Raw genomic sequence first — 15,355 nt, forward strand, 5'->3', positions numbered from 1 at the left:
GGAGGTTCTTCTTCCTCCACAAGTGCCTGAAATGCTTTGTGTTTCCAGATCCTGTCCCTCATTTTGTTTGCTTATCCCGCATGCATGCCATGCTTTACCTGTCACTGAGACACCTCTCCAGATATCTCGTCTCTCCCAGCTCCTAGCCTCTACTTCCAATCTCTACTTCCCAAAAGCATACTGCACATATCCCTCTGGGTATCTTACCAGATAACTCAGGATCTCCATGTCCCAACCAGTGGAGACAAGGGATGCCCTGCTAGGACTTAGCTTTCCTCCACCAGGCACCTCTCACAGTTCTACCAAGGAAACAAAATCAGATATTGGCACTGCAAACACAGTATCTTCTTCTAGCCATTTAATAACTGATGAACTCCACCCACATATAAATTCAGAAGATGCCAGAGACTCCACTCTTGCTCCTCCTCTTGGTTCCTATCTCATTATAAGTCATTACATAAGCAACCACCTGAGCCACCTCTTTTTTTCAGTTTTTTATTTAAATTCCACTTAGTTAACATATAGTGTAATATTAATTTCAGGTGTACAATATAGTGATTCAACACTGCAATATAACACCCAGTGCTCATCACAAGTGCCTTCCTTAATCCCCATCACCTACTTAACCCATCCCCCTCCCATCTCCCCTCTGGTAACCAGCAGTTTGTTCTTTATGGTTTGAGTCTATTTCTTGGTTTGACTCTTTCTCTTTTTTCCTTTGTTCATTTGTTTCGTTTCTTAAATTCCACATATGAGTGAAATCATATGGTATTTGTCTTTCTCTGACTTATTTCACCTAGCATAATATTCTCTAGCTCCATCCATGTCATCGCAAATGATAAGATTTCATTCCTTTTTTATGGCTGAATAATAGTGCGTCTTCTTTATTTGTTCATCAGTGGATGGACACTTGGTCCGCTTCCATAGTTTGGCTATTGTAGATAATGCTGCCACAAACACTAGGGCATGTAACCCTCTGAATTAGTATTTTTGTATTTTTTTGGTTAAATACCTAGTAGCACAATTGCTGGATCATAGGGCCAACTCTTATTTCAACATTATTTCATCTATATTAACATCATAATTAGCTGAGCAACTGTAACAATATTGATTTCCCTTTCCTTCTAGAGAAATGTATCTGTATCTCCACAACACTTAACGCTCCCTAACAATATGTTAAATAGAACAGCTCTGTAGACCAAAATTTCCTCGTCCCCACATCTACCTTCAGTGTACCAGAGTCAACATTTGTCTTAAGTTCAGCCGCTAAGAGCTTCCCAAAGTTGCGTCTTCTAAAGTTGCAGTTCTCAAAATGCATTCCACATACATGTCCATAAGGTGCCCCATTTATAAAATGACCTTCATAATAAAAAAATTAGAAATAGGGCATATCTCCCCTTCGAAATTTACTCCAAAAACTCATACAATAGGAGCTCTGAAAAGTCCTGCAACTGAAAATAAAAACTTTCTACTTTTTTATGTAAATGTTTGCCAAATAGTCTTACCCACTTAAGACTTACCCAATAAGTCTTAACTCATACTTCTTAATATCTGAGAGGGTTAAGGTACAGTTTGTCAATGTAAAAATATGTAGTGGCTTCAACAAGGTAGAAGTCGATCTCTTTCTCCAAGGAAGGTAAGCAATCCAAAACTTACACAGTGGTTCCAGGCTCCTTTTGTCTTGTTGCTCTGTGGTCCGCAGTAGGCAACCTTCCATATCCTGACTGTTCCAACTCCTGCCATCACTTTCACACTCCATCCAATGGAAAAAAAGAATATGGACATACTACTCCTATTTTCAGCAAATGCCTTGGAAATTGTTCACCCCATTTTCATTCATGTCTCATTGGGCATGGTTTCATCACACGACCACAACTAGCTGCAAGGGAAACTAGGAAATAGTCTTCAGGGACATGGTCATGTACTTAGCTAAAATATCTATTGCTATAGGGGCGCCTGGGTGGCACAGCGGTTAAGCCTCTGCCTTCGGCTCAGGGCGTGATCCCGGCATTATGGGATCGAGCCCCACATCAGGCTCCTCCGCTGGGAGCCTGCTTCTTCCTCTCCCACTCCCCCTGCTTGTGTTCCCTCTCTCGCTGGCTGTCTCTATCTCTGTCAAACAAATAAATAAAATCTTTTAAAAAATATATATATATCTATTGCTATAAAAGAAAAGAAGAACAAATAATGGAGGAGAACAAGCAATTTCTGCTACAATATCTATAGAACCCATTTGAGGGACATGTAGGCTTAAAGACTGGGGCATATACGAAGCAAACTGTAAGGAAGTGCTTTACTAGTATTATCCAAAAGTTCACAGTGAAAAACAGTGCTTTGCCATAAGTTTTATTTTTTCATATCTTTCAGATTTAGTGTAGATTCTGACCATTCTTGGAAAACGTAAGTATTTTCAAAGATTTACATTGACATATTTTCTGTGAACTCGTTATCTACCTCAATCATTCTACATTGAAAAGATGCTATCAGAATTACTTTTCTCTCATGTATATGTTCATAAGGGAGACATTAAGTGATATTAAGTAATTTATTTCATTTTATAATCCTTATATTCAAGACTGCCACTCACTGGCAATGTAACCTTCTGTGTGTGTGTGTCTGTGTTTGTCTCACCACTTTATCTGAGGTGTATATGCTGCATATTTTGCAAAAAGGCAAAGGAAAGTCACCAAAGGTATAAAAGAAAGAAGAAATCTTGGAGGACCATTAATTGAACACGTATATTCATTTAGAAATTATAGCTAGAAATTTGTACCCTCCTGATGTCAGAAAATTTTTCATAGAGTAAAGGATAATATTCATAACCCCATAATAGTCCCTTTGGTGATTTGATGAATGTTCTTGGTACCCAGATTAGAACAATTCTTTTAATTATGAATGTTGCTTCAAGGGCTATTTCACTACCTCATCAAGAAGAATGTCCAGATTGTGCATGTGTGTGCTATATGAAATATATTCATGGAAGCTGTTTCTCTGGAGATGATAAAAAGTCTAGAAAAGTATCTTGGAATGATTTGCATACATGCACTTCCAGAAGCAGGGTGAGCTAATGATTGGTGTGTTAAATGCTCATTAGTATTTTTAGCAGATCAATAATAAACTTGGTTTCTGAACAATTTGGAAAGTTACACTAAGAATTAATATCACACAATCTTTGCCCAGAATTTTTCTCCATTTTTTTATTCAACTATTTGTGAGTATACTACATTCCAGTATTTCTAATGATTTCTTTCATAAATTCTTCACTCTTTTAGGCCTGTGTTTAGTCAGGGAATAGATAAGCCAGATCTTTCTAAACTAGCCAAAATAATACTTTGATAATTTTTTGTACTTTTACAGAGCGTAGTAAGTTCCAGGCACTCTCCTATATGTTCTTAACACCTTACAACTTTCAATGAGGTAGGAACAATTTTTATTCCCATTTTACAAATGATAAAATGGAAGCAAAGAAAAGGTAAGTAATTTGGAGTTAAAACAGCCAGTAAATCAGGGCATGAAACCAAGGTAGAGACTTCAAGGGAAACAACGGTATAGTTGCAGAACTGTGAGCCACAGTAGGGACCTGGTAACAAGGACCCTTCATGGACCGTGGTTCAACAGCAGAGCAGCAGCAGAAGGAAACAAAAAAAAAAACCAACTAGACTGTATATCTCTGAAGCATGGATTAGAGATTCCTAGAACGTTCTCTGACTGAGGGCAAAATTGGTCTCACGGTTTTGGACAGGCTCCAACCTTAGAGATGGAGTTTAGTAATCCAACCTGTGGATGTTTTAATTTAAGGAACCAAGGATCCTAGACAGTCACTGACTATTCTAACCAAATGTGTCTACATCCTCTCTTCTGAATGCATTATGAGCGCTTCCTTCCCAATACCCCCTCTGCTTTTTTCATTCTCCCCACCACTGCTCCTCTGTACCCCCTGAAAGAAATTCCCTGCTCCTCGAAGTGTCCCCATCACACAGAAACTGGTCAAGGTGCTCCTCTTCCATAAAATCCCTCTTTTCCTTTTAAAGGCTGAAATAGGCACAACATTTATTATCTGCATATTACACATAGTCATATATTTCATTGAAATATTTTGTTTTTCTGCATGAGCATCTTGCCTGGCAATTTTCTGTGGCCAAAGACCATGTAGGATTACATCACTCTATCACTCATAATGCTCAGTGTGGATTGCTTGTACAAAATGCCTAATGGATATTTGTTAAATGAATGTATCAATGAAAGCCATAATTTATATGCTACCCTACTTTTTATTTTTTTTTATTTTTTTAAAGATTTTATTTATTTATTCGACAGAGATAGAGACAGACAGCGAGAGAGGGAACACAAGCAGGGGGAGTGGGAGAGGAAGAAGCAGGCTCATAGCGGAGCCGCCCTGATGTGGGGCTCGATCCGGTAACGCCGGGATCACGCCCTGAGCCGAAGGCAGACGCTTAACCGCTGTGCCACCCAGGCGCCCCTACCCTACTTTTTAAACCATCAACCCATTCATTTGTGGTCCCCAAAAAGTGCCCAATAAATCTTTATTGATTAATTAATTACTTCACTGTTGAGTCAGAAATTGTGATATTAACAAAAAAGATTATGATTATAACCTAGTATTTGTTATTTTAAATGGATAATATTTAATAATATAACGTGCCTAAAGCACTTTGTGTAATTCCACAGAAGCCACACTATGAACACTACCCCTGGGATTCATTTCTAAAGAGGACAAACATTTTCTTCCTTCCTTCAAGCCTGGTGAGGACATAAGGCATATGTTTTGTTCCTAGTCAGTCTTCCCTATCACGAACACATAGTTGACAACAGTTCATAAATTTGAGCTAGAACTGAGGGCTTCAGAGGGGAGGGGGGTGGGGGAATGGGATAGGCTGGTGATGGGTAATAAGGAGGGCATGTATTGCATGGTGCACTGGGTGTTATAAGCAACTAATGAATCATCGAACTTTACATAAAAAAACCAGGGATGACTGTATGGTGACTAACATAATATAATAAAAAAATATTAAAAAAAAAAAGAATAGTGATAGCAATTAGGAAGAAGGCTTGTAATTCAAAGCTACCAAGTCCCTTGCATAAATTTATTCTGGGTTTGCTCTGACCTTTCTGAAAACGTTGCATATGCATGCTGCATGTTTGCATGTGCTCTGTCTGGCATTACACTGAGCGTGTGAAGTTAAATGTCACTGAGACTTGATCTCCAAGCCACCTTAGTTTATGACATTATTTGAGATATGATCACAGTGAACAAATCTGTTCCACAGGAACTGTTTTAACATGCAAATTGTTTGGTAATTCTTTGTGAACACATCTCTGTTGACGTCATGTCTTTTTTTTTCCTTCTCCTCCCCAAATATTTTTTACTTGTATTTATTTAAATTTCAGATGAGAACTGTAGGACAGATCACATAACAATTTATATCTCTATAATGAGAAAATATATTAGTCTAATGTCTAATCAAATGTCTAATTCAACATATTGAATGTTTAGTTTTAAAAATTCATTTTAAAAATTAAAAGCTTTTGCTTTTAATATAAATGGCCAAGATGACACAAAAAGACACCAAATAGAATTTTAAAGATGACTGATAAAATTATTGTTACTATGCATAAAATATTAGTCCTTTTCCTTCCCCATTAAACCACTCACCCCCCACAATATTTTATCTTTGGGAGAATAATCCTTTGGTCACTAGAGTTCCACTTTTCTCTCTCTGTCTTTTCACTACTTGAGCATGCTAGAAACTCTCTTTAATCATCCTATTTTTTTAAGATTTTATTTATTTATTTGATAGAGAAGGAAAGAGAGAGAGAAAGCACAAGCAGGGGGAGGGGTAGAGGGAGAGACAGACTCCCCGCTGAGCAGGGAGCTCAATGGAGGGCTCAATGCCGGGGCTCGATCCCAGGACCCTGAGATCACTACCTGAGCTGAAGGCAGACACTTAACTGACTGAGTCACCCAAGAACCCCTCTTTAATCAACTTCTATGCCAAGCATCAGGCACGGTGCCTGGCACACTGTAGACACTCAATAATTGTTTGATCAGTGAATAAATGAGAATCTTTTGAAGTTACACAAACAAACTAAAATCTTTTGAGAACGGGTGATAAAAAAAAGTTCCCATCAAAGGACAGTCTTTGAAGTTGAATCTGTCTACGAATCTAAAAATTCAACCTTCTATGTTACCCCAACATTTATTTTATATCCATATCACTTTGAAACAATAATTTTATTTTATCTAGCTTTTTAATTTCCTTCAATCACAATCAGGAAAGACTGAGAAAGTGGTCTGTGTTCACGTACGCCTGCGAACTATAGTCTGTTGGAAACGCATGCAACAATCTGCCATAATTAGGACAGTCAGCCTCACATATCCTCATATTCTCAATAATTAAGAGGAAAACTGATTCAAAGTTCAAAGCTGAATTCAAACTGATTCAGCTTTGTATGAATTTGAAATGCATACCAAGATATTTACTTTTGGGGTTTTTTTTGTTGTTTTTTTTTTACTATTCCATAATAACACTTAGAAAATCAAAACAAAAGTACTTCAAATCCCTCAGAAGAAAAGTATTATTCCCACAAATTTTAAATAGTCACCTCATAGCACAGTAATAAGCACTTTGTGCTCATTTATGTAGTAAAATATATTTCTATCATTTCATATATCTGAACAGGTGGTGTACCTTCCAGCATTTTTCTCTCTACTCTGAGTTTGTCGGTTTTCTTTTCCTACTGTAGTGCTATGCTAATAAGTGCCAAGGTCAGCCACATGTCTCGGTACGAAAACTGCCACAGCTGCTCCCTGCCAGCCCAGCCTCTGGACACAGTAGTCCCCAAACCCTGAAGTTCAGAGGAACAGCTCATCTTTGCCACTCTGGACCTGATCAACTTTGCACTGGTGCCAACAACCAATTTGTCCATTAAATTCTAGTGCTGTGCCTGAATCCGGCCTCAATGTGGCATTGTGTTTCTCTGCATATGCAATACTTGGCTGCAGTCTTGAATTTATGTCTGGAGTGAGTGATAGGGTATGACCCTGAGCTAGGTCCAAGGTCACGTCACCCTTCCCAGCAGTTTGACTGCCTTGTCCCTTCCCATCCTCCCTTCAAATCACATCATTGTTTTAGTCTACACAGTTGTCACCAGCCCTTGCCGGGACTATGTGCTATAGAGATGACATGGCAGCAGCAGAAAGCCACCCTGTCAGTGAGAACTGTGCAATGGACCCACGCAAACCCATATAGTTTGTAACTGTCCTTTAGTGGAACATACAATGGTGCCAAAATCAAATAGAAGTTATATAACCAATACCATTTTCAAAAACTACATCATTTTTCACTTTGTATCGCTTTTACGTAAAAATTTCACCCATCATCCTTGCATAGGGGTCATGTGAATCTTCTCTGCATCATTCCAATGCTAGTATGTGTTCTGCTGAAGCGAGCTCTCACATACAAATTTTTGAAAATCAAAACAAAGAGAGGGTGGAAATTGAGCAATATTATTTTTTAGTAAGCTGCATGTTTTCTTGGGTATGATTCTAAAAGCAGTAAAAAGATGCTCTTGCTAAAAAGGGCAACTGATATAGATTCTCTAACTCTCCAGCTACAAACTCTTGAAACTACCTACCGACTCACTAACTCAAAATAACCTTATGAATTTCCTTCATTCCTATGTGAACTATCATTTAAAAGTTAAAACTAAGCATTTTCTTCTTTTGGAATTTACACATTTCAGGGCATTGTATACACCGGGCTTGATCCTATCTTCAGAGCAGAGAAACCACATTCAGAGCTCTCAGTGGAAGACAGAAAGGAACTTGCTAGTGTGTTCAGAAGGTTTGGGAGAAAAAAAGTGGAGAAGATTGCACAATGGTGCTAAGAGAAGCCTAGTGGAGCTTATTTCTCACCCGTCTCAAGAATCTGGTATCTGTTCACCAAAATATATAAATACATAAATACAAATTAAAGTAGATGGATTGATAAATAAAACTTTCTAGAACCAGATAATCATCAACCACCAAGGTAAGGAGCCTCACATGACATCAAGCTATACTGGAAAAACTGAGGCTAAAATTTCAAGAATCTAATGTGAATAAAATGGGATTCTAAGAATGAGGGTGGCAAGAAGGAGCTCAGAAGCTGGAGGCTACAGTGTACCTGGAAGGATTCAACAGGTTCTTGAGCAGGTGCCCCCCCACACTAGGGTTTTGACCACCACGATTGGCAGTGTAGGACCCAGGCCACCCCACCTGCTTGCCCATTCAGCCTTCTCTGTACACAACTTGGAGGCACTCGAAAGAGGAGAGAGATGCTTCGGAGTCATTGCAATGAATCAGCACATGAATGCTGACTCTACAGTTACTTGATTTAGAGCCAGCCTGCCTTGTGACCCCAGGTCACCCAAACCCAACCACTGCAGAGAGACCAACTGAGCAGAGCCAGTGCAAACCTGTTCCTCTGGCTTGCATTTATTCAGTTAACATGAATCAGTGGTCAATCCTAAACTAGCCTTCCCGTTCTTAAGTCTCTTGTCATGCTGGAAATTTGTCGATAGGTTTTTGAAAACGACTTGATAATATGCCACTAATGGCATCCTAAATTTTGCAGGGCTGTGTTATTGTTAATAAAAGGTCTGTTTTTCATGAATTTAAATGAACTGACAGCTACTCATGGAGTTTAAAAGAAGTCAAATTTTACCTGCCAAACATTTCCTAATATACACTCCAGAGCAAAATAAATATGGAAATTTCTATGTCTTTTCAAAACAGAAGATTCAAATGTATTCTTCATCTTGAGGGTAAATCTTTCACGTTATTATCCTCCAGAATTTCAAATGTAACAGGAAAATGTGAGATCAGTATCCTAAGCCACTTCCACAGATAAGATTAGATTATTATTTTTTTAAAAGATCAGCACATCAGCTTGTTCTGGGCTTCCACATATAGACTATTTACTACAATGTCAACTACATGCTAAATACTCAATAAACATGAATTCTTAGCTTTTCCTTTAAGGCTTGGGTAAGACGTTGTGATTTCCAACTCAAAAGTTAGCCTAACACACACCAGACAGGAGAAATCACTGCACCTACAGCAACGGCTTAAGACTCAGCAGGATAAGAAACATCTCTATATGAACACATTTTTAAAAATACAGAGTCAACCAAGACAGGGCGGGTAAAGCGGAAAACCACAGTAAGAGCCAAGGGTGGTTCTGGCATCCCTTTGGAACACAGTAGCAATGGCCCTGATTTCTTCAGTGGACATGTGTGACTTTGGTCCTCTCCGGAAGACTGAGGTCACAGCATTTGAGCAGGAACTGCAGATTTCAGGGGCACTTGGTATGTATTCATCAAGCTGAGATGAAAATGACCTTTGCCCAGCTCCAGCCCTTTGCTCACGGCATTCCCAGGGTCCATGAAGAATGGAGGCAAGGATATTAACCTCCAGCATTTCAATGGCAGTAGAAGAGAATCTGCAAATTGCAGTTCCCTGACAATCCCACTTTTCCATCCTCAAACCCATTCAACAGTCTCTATGTTTCTTCCTCCAGAAGACACTGCCAAGTGAAAGGTCGGATGTTAAAAAGTGCTACTGAATGGCTCCCTCTTCTTTACCGTGACATTTTCTGGCATCTTGTCAGTTGGCTACCAAGTCTTGGTGTTCACTTTGGAAAATGAATTAATGTATAAGAATTTTGCTGATGGTTGCGGGTTCAGCACTCTTAATATTAGAAAATGACAAAACTTACTTATTGAGTTTGTTTTTTTAATTGTCCTCCTTTAGAGAAGAAAGCCGTCCATGCCTCCCATCCCCCTTGTTGCTACCACAAGGACTGCATTTGTCCTGACTGGCCTATTCGCATAAAGGAGTCATATCAGAGGCAAATGTAAGTGCACATCTCATTTCATGGTTCCCTCATGAGGGTATTGCTTACTTCCAGAAGTGTAAATAGTTTGCCCCTTAATGAAATCAAACACGGAAGAAAGATGCCACTTGGAAAAAACATTTGGGACAAGAGAAAAGAAGGAGGGCAAGGCCTCTGAGGTGGTTTCTATAAGGCTGTGCTGAATTTCACATGACCTTCATAAACGATGAATCGCATGTTTTATAACATTTTACCAAGGCATCATTTTCTAATAAATCTCCTTTTGTTTTGCTTATAATATGGAAAAAAGAAAAGCACAATGGCTGGAAATTCTGTCTCTGTGATCTGAAGTGCTCTCACTTGCATGCTGAGAAGTGTTATAATGAATATTTTTGGCATCAGCTGCTGATAGCAGCTTGGTACTAGCAGCACTTGATTCAAAATGTCATATGATACAATAATACACAAATTGAGCACACAGAGGGGGAAAAAATCATGCAACCTGTCATAGGTACAGCAATTTCTCATGAGTATTCAGGGAGAGAAATGTAGAAGTAGAAACCTGAAATCTGAAAAAAATAAACACTTAACATCCACAAACACGAGAAAAAAAAACTATTAACAAACAGAACACAGCAATTTTTATGTACTCAAAATCCCAGTGGTTGCTTTAGTCAAAATCTGATGGCATTCATCTATGAATGATCGGGTACAATGAAAGTGCTGGAGCCAATGAGAAAACATATCTACTTAATATGATTGAGTGCACTTCCTATTTGTGTTTGAATCGTTGAACAGTTACTGGTTCCAGATTGTCAATTTGTGTTAGCCACGCCTCTCTTTATTTCCAGTATTTTTCTAATTGTGCAAACATCTATTTCTTTTCCTTGAGTCGAATGGCGACATCGTCCCAACGTACTTTTTTTTAAAGATTTTTATTTATTTTTAAGATAGAGCAAGAGCAAGCGGAAGAGCACGAGCAGAGGGAATAGCAAGCAGAGGGAGAAGCAGGCAGAGGAAGAAGCAGACTCCCCACTGATCAGGGATCCTGATGCGGGACTTGATCCCAGAACTCTGAGCTGAAGGCAGATGCTTAACTGACTGAGAAACCCAGGTGCCCCCATCCCAACATATTTTTTGTTTCATATTTATAGTTTGACTGCCTTTGTCCAAGTCCTGGCTCCCCAAAACCAGCCATGTGAGCTCAGTCCAGTTATTTTTCCCTCTATGCCTCAGTTCCCTTCCCCTGCTAAGGCTACGGTGAGGACTAAAGAGTAAGGGTGGCACCTAGGACCACATCTGGTACACAGGAAGCTCTGCCTTCCTGTTCCCATCTTGAAAGTGGAAATTTTTAAAATGTGAATACATATTAATTATTCAAAGTATTTTAATATATCCATTTTTATTTGTTTCCCTCCCATTGGTCTATAGATTACTTCAATTTACGTAATTGGTTTGATTATTGTAAGTTGGCCATGCATTGAATTTCTGTCCATAGAAAACCAGGAAGAATCCTAAAAATCATGTTATACAGCTTTCATTTTCTACAGTACATTCCTAATCATCATGATTATTGTCATCAGGCTTTTGTGAAACAACTAATTGTACTTCTCAGGGACTGATGACACTGAAGTGCATTTGTAATCTAAGCTCTGGGCATGGAGATGTCCTCAACAGTATTGACAAGTTCACTCTCCCCTGTCCTTCCGATTCACTTTTCTTTAATAGCAGAAATCTTCACCACGCCCTGCACTGTGGTATAGGTAGTGGTTTAGGTAGAAAGGATTCCTTTAGACTTTTCCTTGCCCCTGTACAGACTACCACTCTTTCTTTTCCTTTGTCCAGCCCAATGTGGTTTATAATCCATTTGCACAATTACCATGCGCTGGATCCTGAAATCACCTTTCTGAAGTAGGGGCAAGGCAGCTATAATTGTCTCCTCAACCTCCCACAGACAAGTGGGAGTCAAAGGTTAGGATCTCGCCTAAGGTCGTAGCATTAGAAGTCCCAGAGAGACCTAGAAAACTCGGGCTATAGGATTCCCCATCCAAAGGTGTTTTCACAGTGCCATGCTGCTTGTCCCCAAATGTTGTTTCACACCACCATATCGGTGGAGGCAAACATCCTAGCAATGGGCAGAGAACCAAGACAACAACAAAGAAACAGAAAAATAATGCCTGAATGGGCAGTAAACTATTTACTCATTCAGTTGCTTAAAGTCAAGTTCACACTGAAGCTGTCTACATGATGCAGATATGGGGAACAAAGATGCATGAGTTCCATATTCAGCCAAGATGGGGTTGAAAAATAAAGTCCTTTGGGGCTATAGAAGAGAAAACATTAAAAGAATGGGCCTCGACCTTATTTTCCTATCGACAACGTAGGTCTGAGTTTAAACTTCCAGGACCACTCTTTCTGTTCTTGTTTGAGGGTTAGGAAACAATTAGTGTTTAAGTAAGGTAAATGAATTTCAATTCTAAAATAAAAGTTTTCACATTCTCATCACAGAAATTTAAGTAAAAGGAAGTCTGTGTCATATCCTCATGATAACTCCAGGCCCACAAAGGCAACAGATGGTCTCTGAGTTTTAGAGATCTCTTTGTATTCTATATTAAAATGTTTCCAATAGATTGACATAGTGTAGGAGTCTGATTCCTTATTAAAAGATTGTTCCTCAGGTTTTATACAACTTCTGTGAAGTATGAGAGATGAGCGGTTGTGGTTTGCAGCTTAGGTTGAGGGCACAAAAATTGTTCTTACACCATATTGGAATTACTTTCCATCTTAGGGACGGTCTGTGAATAGGGCAGTGGACTTATTAAAGTTTAACGGGCCTGGTCATCCACTGATATGCTACAAGGTGATTATCAAGTACATTTTTGCTAAATGCACTCAAGAGCAGCAGGAAAAATGTTTAATTGCCATAAAGTACTAACCACAGAAATAAAACAAAACCAAACTAAAGAATGGCAAATTTAGTCTGGAGCTTGGAATCCTGAAGCATGCAACTGCAGAAGCACAACTGAGCGAGTGTAGGGTTCCATTTTCCTCCCAAACCACAGCCAAAGACAGCCTCGGACGTGCGTCCCCTTCAGTGAGAGTCTAATTAATGCTCAAGAAATGTAAAACAAGACAGCAAAACAGAAATCAGTAGGAGTGCTGAGATGACATTAAAGGTATTTCTTTCAGCTACTCACAAAATCTTCATCAAGAGGTCAAAGTGTCTAATTCTATGGTGAAGAGAACATGGAGGAAAGAATCTGCTGCACATATTCCCACTGCCATGTAGTAAACCAGCTGAGTATAAAAGCCACACAGAGGCAGCAGAGGAGTCTGGCTACCACCTGGGCCAGGTGTTGAAGGTCAACATCAACAGCGGTCAAGTCATATCAAGAGTATTGATAGGCACTCTTCATACATTATGATGAAAATGGTACTTTTCTTCTAGAAACTTCCTCCCTGAAACCCGTAATCCTAGGCTAAACCGGAGGAAAACATCAGACCCAAATTGAGGAGTGCTCTACAAAACACGTGACCACTGCTCCTCAAAACCGTCAAGACCGTCAAAAACAAGGGAAGTCTGCAAAACGGTCACGGTCTAGAGAAGCCTCAGGAGACATGATTAGTGAATGTAAAGTGCTATCCTGGATGGGATCCCAGAACAGAAAAAGAACATTAGGTTAACAACTAATGAAATCCTAATAAAATATGGACTTGTATTAATAATAATGTATCAATATTAGTTCATCAACTGTCACAAATGTACCACAGTAATGAGATGCTACAAAAGGGAAAACTGGTTGTAGGGTCCATGGGAACTCTCCATATGATCTTCGCAACTCTTCGTAAATCCAAAACTATTCCGAATGAGTTTTTTTAAAAATAAAAAAAAGTCACTCCTTCTATTTAACTGATGGCTGTGGATCGGAATAATTGAACTAACCAACTATGTCTGTATTTCTTCTGCTTTACCGAGGACTGTGAGGGACGCCCTCGAAGCTGCCCTGCAGTGGTGATCTGCTCTTACCGATACCTGCCCCCAGTCTTGTTTCTACAAGTTGTACTTGTTATTTTCATTACGTGATTTAATTATTTTTGAAATCACAAGCATAATTTCAAAAGAGAGAGTTGCTGTATCTGTGGGAAAAAATAGATTGAATGATTTGAAAAAACTTGATAAAGGCAAATGGCTAAAAATATTCCTTTGAATATGGGTGTTCTTGTACCATAAAAGATTAAAAGAAAATGTCATGAAAATCAAGAAAGATCCTGCACTCAGATTACTTCCATCCTTCAAGTTCTGCTCCACTTAAAGACACCAAAATTAGAAATCAGAGATCATGGGTGTGATTCCTACAAGAACTCAAATCAGTTCAACCATAATCAAAGAAACCCCATGGGGCTCAAAGTACTGGTGAATGAGCATTAATATAAAGCAAAATGTTTAAGGCACATGTGTATCATTTTTAATAATTGCCCTGTTTTACTGCTTTTTTCATTAATTTATCCTTTCAATTAACCAATTACTACTGATCCCAACTGACTAACCGAGACACTTTACTGAAGATGATTTTCACTTTCATCTTTCGTGCATTACTATTTTACAGCACATTTCTGACTGTCTTTCCTTTCACTGGTAAGTTCAGGTTTTTATTTTGCACTGTTTTATAATGATCCCATTGTGCAATTCTGTCACCTTTTCCCCTGGTGGACTCTAGACACAAGGGCAATTGCCTAATTATGCTGTGCTGCTCTTAAGAAACAAATTCGTTAAAATGCCTTTTTAGGGAAACAATGTAACGTACCAAGTGAAAGCTGGAGAAAAAAATCCCCAAGAAAAAAGGAGCTTATCTTTGTAATATATAAATCAAGTGCCTTGGAAAACAATATGATTTCCTCAAAATTAAGTAAGTCTATTTTCAAAGAACTAGGAGTGGAGACGAGGGTTGAATAAATGTGACGTGATTCTCTCCTGGCTTCTAGGTAATAAATTCTGCACCGGATAATTACATGGGATGTGAATCTGTTTCTTATATCATGCTGAAAGCAAGATCACTAAGACACACTTTACTTTTCCCAACAGAATCTATCTTTTCAATGATGGTGACAAAGCTGTTTCTTTCTACATCAGTAGAAAACTCATTCTGGTCAAAGTTGAATAGTACCAAGTAGTTAGAATTTTCTAAGCAAAAGAACAGCAAGATGCCCTAGGGATACAAAGAATGGAAGTAAATGGTTATTTTCAAATTCAGCTATTTACCAAATACACATCCTTTAAAAATTAGTGTGGTCATGTCTGGAATATGCTTCGGAAGAGTAATTTTTTAAATAGGGCATTTATAAAAATACACTTGGAAAGAAATCCAGGAAAGTAAAAATGGATGCTAACTATCCCTTAGGAATATAAAGCAGTGCAGGGGATCCAGAAATCAATGTTTCTTAGGATTAAGCATTGTGAA

General features: G+C 38.7%; 1 protein-coding gene and 1 non-coding gene across 3 annotated transcripts in view; both read right to left on the reverse strand.

The window, feature by feature from the left end:
• FGF14 (fibroblast growth factor 14) overlaps positions 1-15,355 on the reverse strand; it is a 593,789-nt gene that overhangs the window by 478,089 nt on the left and 100,345 nt on the right. The gene's annotated exons all lie outside the window — the stretch shown is intronic.
• LOC117803182 lies at positions 7,368-7,472 on the reverse strand. Its single transcript, XR_004626876.1, has one exon. It is a non-coding gene; the product is annotated as a U6 spliceosomal RNA (small nuclear RNA).

Source organism: Ailuropoda melanoleuca, chromosome 7 (genome assembly GCF_002007445.2).
Source record: "Ailuropoda melanoleuca isolate Jingjing chromosome 7, ASM200744v2, whole genome shotgun sequence".
NCBI classification, from domain to species: domain Eukaryota; kingdom Metazoa; phylum Chordata; class Mammalia; order Carnivora; family Ursidae; genus Ailuropoda; species Ailuropoda melanoleuca.